Below are 5317 nucleotides of genomic sequence, written 5' to 3' on the forward strand. Positions count from 1 at the left end.
CCACTCACCTCAGCCTCCCAAAGCATGGGATTACAGGCTGAGCCACCGAGCCCGGCTCCTCCATTCTCAATACTTTGTAGTATTCCATTGTGTGAATCTTAAAATTTAGTTATCTATCCTACTGTTGAGGGACATTTAGGTAGTTTCCCACTGGGGCGATGTGAATAGTGTTGCAATGAGCATTCTTATTCATGTCTTTTAGTGAATATATTTATGCATGGCTCTTGGGTATATCCCTAGAGTTGAGATTTCTGGGTCACAGATGTGTGTGTGTGTGTGTGTGTGTGTGTGTGTGTGTGTGTGTGTGTTCAGCTTGAGTAGTTACTCCCATATCTTTGGTTGACATATTAGAAGAGGGTTTTGAGGCCAGGTGTAGCGGCTCACATCTGTCATCCCAGTTACTTGGGAGGCTGAGGTGGGAGGGTCACTTGAGCTCAGAAGTTCAAAACGAGTCTGGATAACATAGCAAGACCCTGTCTCAAATGAATAAATAAATAAAAGATAATATGGATGCTATGTGAACAGTAGAATGTGATAGTGAGGGGTGGAGGGAAGGGTAGAAATGGAGAGACTAAATAGGAACCTACTGTAATAGTTCTAGCAAGGATGACAATAGCTTTGACTAGGATAACAAGTGAGGAGCCAGAGAAAAGCACAGTCGTTCAGGATGCATTATACAGGCAAAGTTGGCAGGGCCTGCTGATGGGCTGATCATGGAGAGATGAGAGAAAGAGGAATCAAGGTTGACTGTTAGGTTTTTGGTTTGAGCAACTGGGTGGACATTATGTCAGTTACTGAGATGGGGAAGAGGAGGAAAATCATGTGTGTGGGAGAATCGAGAATTCTGGTTTGGCCACGTTAAGTTTGAGATACCTATTAGGTTTCCAAGTAGTGATGTTAAATAGGCAAGTGGAACTCAGTTAAGATGTCAGGACTGAGCCAGGCTCGGTGGCTCAGCCTATAATCCCGCGCCTTTGGGAGGCTGAGGTGAGTGGATTGCCTGAGCCCACGGGTTCGAGACTCACCTGGGCAACTTGGCGAGACCTCATCTCTACAATAAATCAAAAATCAGCCAGGCGTCATGGTAGCGCACGCCTGTAATTCCAGCTACTCGGAAGGCTGAGGCGGAAGGATTGCCGGAGCCCAGTGGGTCGAGGCTGCAGTGGCCGGGAGCGGCCACTGCACTCCAGTCTGGGCAACAGAGTGAGACACCAACTCAAAAAAAAAGATATCAGGACTGGAGATGTGAATTTGGAGTCATTAGATCAGCCTACAGATGGTATTTAAAGTCATGAACATGGGCAGATCCTCTTAGGCATGGTAGATCCTCTTAGCATAAGCAGAGAAGAATAAAGGACATAGACTGAGTCCTGGAGCATGCCACCGTTAGGAAGCAGAGCATGGGAGGAAGAGCCAGCTAAGGAAATGGAGCAGTCACCACTGAGGCTGGAGAAAGTCAGAACAGGTTGTTGCAATGTTTTAAGAAGGGGAGTAGATAACATGTCCGGTGCTATTGAGGGGCTCAAAGTTAAGATGAAGAGAGGTGACCATGGGTGCTGTCAACATGGAAGTTGTTGGTAACCTAACAAGAACTATCTCAGTGAGAACGTGGCTTGGGAAGCCTGACTAGAGTGGATTGAAGTCAATGAGGCATGAGGAAATAGAATGAGAAACGATAAATGATTGTTTCGAGAAGTCTTGCCATAAAGAAGAACACAGAAAGGGAGGGATCACTACAGAGGGAGGGTTTTTTCAAGATGGGAGCTATTTGGTCATATTTGGAAATGACCCAGCAGAGAAGGACAGATGTGATATAGAAAAAAGAGGGATCATCGCCAGGGCACAGACACTGACACAGTGAAAGAGAGTAAGTTCAGTGCACAAAAGGAAGAACGGGGTTTTGACAGGAACAGGGATGTTTTTCTTCAATGAAAGAGGAGGAAAGCAAAGCATTTACAGGTTGCCAGATTTGGTGATGAGATGGTTTTCATTTGCTTCTGTTTTCTCAATGAGAAATGAGCCCAGATCATAAACTGGGGGTGGAAGGAAAGGAATAGTGGTGGTTCAGGGAGATAAAATATGACAGTCACTCAAAGTGTGGGGAAGTTAACTTGTCAGGAGCATGTGGGAGGAGCGCAGGCAGTGTAGTGCACCCATGTGAGACCTGTGGACATGAATGTGTTACTAGTCATCACTGATCACATGTGATTTGCAAACACCTAGAAATGAATAATTCTTGTTAAACATAGTAGTACCCTCTAATTGGTCACTGAATAAAGAACACATAATGGAGTTTTAGATAAAACATTTGGGTGAGGAGGAGGAAGGGAAATAAAGAATGTGTATCTGTCTTCTTACAATCTACTCAAAGGAGACAAAACATAATTATTTGAGAACAAAGCCTTCTTTCTTTCTTTCTTTCTTTCCTTCCTTCCTTCCTTCCTTCCTTTCTTTCTTTCTTTCTTTCTTTTTTTGTTGGAGTCTCACTCCTCGACCTGCTCAGGCGATCCTTCCACCTCAGCCTTTCAAGTAGCTGAAACTACTGGTACACACCACCATGCCTGGCTAATTTTTGATTTATTGTAGAGATAAGGTCTCACCAAGTTGTTCAAGCTGATCTTGAACTTGTGGGCTCAGGCAATCCTCTCACCTCAGCCTCCCAAAGTACTGGGATTTAGGCATGAGCCACCACACCCGTCCTCAAAGCCATATTTCAACAAGCACAAACATTAAGCTTTCAACTTGAAGTTGTAAATTCTAAGAGATGCAGAATAATGGCCTACTTAAACTAGGATGAAGTGCTGGGTGTGGTGGCTCACTCCTGTAATCCCCACGTTTTGGAAATTTTGGAAAGAATCACTGAAGTTGTTTCAGATCAAATCTCAAAGGTTCCTAGGGACACGTGTTCACATAAAGCAAAGGTAAAAGAGGGGAACATGTTCGATGTTAATGAACGAGATTAGTACTATGTGCTGTGGCCTTAAATAAGCAGAAAAGGACTTTGAGCTTGAAGGCAGGGGTGAAAATAATCACTGCAGTTTAAGGAGTGAACTCTCCATACTAGGCACTAACAGATCACTTATCTGACAATGACTACTATTTATCTAGTGTTTGTATTGTGTCTGGGCACTGTGCTAGTTATTATATATATATAATTTCTAATATTTACAACCACCATACAAAATTACATATTATTAGTAGTAATTTTTTTTTGAGTTAGGGTCTCAGTTACCAGGGCTGGAGTGTAGTGAGCTCACCACAGTCTCAATCTCCTGGGCTCAGGTGATCCTTTTGCCTAAGCCTCCCAAGTAGCTGAGACTACAGGTGTGTACCATCACACCCAGCTAATTTTTTAATTTTTTGTAGAGACAAGGGCTTGCTATGTTGCCTATGCTGGTCTCAACTCCTGGCCTCAAGCAATCCTTCTGCCTCAGCCTACCAAAGTGCTGGGATTACAGGCATGAGACACCGTGCCTGGATTATTAGTAGTAACTATTAAAATTCCATTTTACAGATGAAGGAATTGAGAGCATTTCACTATTTTGCCCAAGATTCTATAGGTAGTAAGGGGCGGGGCTGGGTTGGGACTTGAAGCCAGGTCTGATTCCAAAGGCCGTAGTCAGTCTCCTGTGCGTCAGTTCACTTAACTGCACACTTCCTCCATCTCCCTAGCACTTAGTACAGAGGCCAGCCCAGGATAAATGTTCAGCAGCAAGATGACCCCCAAAATATCAATCTGATGACCTACCTTTGCACTTAATCCAAATTATTTCCTGACAACCCTCCCGACTCCCAGCTCACTAGTCTTCCACTTTCTTAAACAGGACAACCTCTTTCCTTCCCTCGGGCATTTGCCTGAGCTGTACTCATACATTTATTTTTATTTTTTTTAGTTGGAGTCTCACTCAGTCGCCCAGACTGGAGTGCAGTGGCCGCTCCCAGCCACCACAGCCTCGACCTGCTGGGCTCTGGCGATCCTTCCACCTCGGCCTTCCGAGTAGCCGGAATTACAGGCATGCGCTACCACGCCCGGCTGATTTTTTGATTTATTGTAGAGATGAGGTCTCGCCTGCCTGCCCAGGCGGGTCTTGAACCCGCGGGCTCAGGCAATCCACTCACCTCAGCCTCCCAAGGCGCGGGATTACAGGCTGAGCCACTGAGCCCTTTAAATGTACTCATACATTTAAAGGCTCTTCTCATTCTTTATATCCTTTAGATCTCAGCTTAATTGTCATTTGGTCAGAGAGGGCTTCCTTGGGCATTCTTTCTAAAATAGAATACAGGTGCAATGGCTTACACCTGTAATCCCAACACTTTAGGAAGTCAATGAGGGAGGATCACTTGAGGCCAGGAGTTCGGAACAAGGCTGGGCAACATAATGAGATCCTGTCTCTACAGAAATAAAAAAGTTAGCTGGGTGAGGTGGTATATCCTGTAGTCCTAGCTACTCGGAAGGCTGAGGTGGGAGCATCGTTTGAGCTCAGGAGCTTCAGGTTACAGTGAGTTATGATCACACCACTGCACTCCAGCCTGGAAGACAGAATAAGACCTTATCTCTAAAATAAGTAAATAAAAATAAAGTCGATCCCTGATATTTCCTGTTAGCCATTTGTTTCCTAAATTTATCAGATTTTACAATTACCTTGTCAGCTTACTTTCTGGTGTCTTTCCAATATTAAACCAATGAGATCAAAGACCTTGAGTCTTATTTATCTTTGCTTACACACAGCTGTACTGTTCAATTCAGGCGCCACTAGTCACATGAGACTACTCAGTAATGTACTGCAAATGTGGTGCCTCCTTATTGAGATGTACAGTTTAAGTGTAAAATTTACACAAGATTTGGTATGAGAAAATGTGTAAGATCTAACTATTATATTGACAACAAATGTTAAAGTGATAATATTTGGCTAAATTAGGTTAAATATATGACTGAAATTAGTTTCATCTGTGTTTTACCTTTTACATGTCACTGTTGGGCAACCCCCTTGGGTCCCCACCCACTGTGGGAGCTTTTCTGTCCTCTCAATAAAGCCTGCTTTAAAAAAAAAGTCAACCGGGCTCGGTGGCTCAGCCTGTAATCCTGCGCTTTGGGGAGCTGAGGTGAGTGGATTGCCTGAGCCCGCTGGTTCGAGACCCACCTGGGCAACTTGGCGAGACCGCATCTCTACAATAAATCAAAACGAGCCGGGCGTGGTAGCGCGCGCCTGTAGTTCCAGCTACTTGGAAGGCTGAGGCGGAAGGATCGCCGGAGCCCAGCAGGTTGAGGCTGCGGTGGCCGGGAGCAGCCACTGCACTCCAGTCTGGGGGACAGAGA

Source organism: Carlito syrichta, unplaced genomic scaffold, assembly GCF_000164805.1.
Source record: "Carlito syrichta isolate Samal-C Ts95f unplaced genomic scaffold, Tarsius_syrichta-2.0.1 Scaffold309898, whole genome shotgun sequence".
In the NCBI taxonomy this organism is placed as follows: domain Eukaryota; kingdom Metazoa; phylum Chordata; class Mammalia; order Primates; family Tarsiidae; genus Carlito; species Carlito syrichta.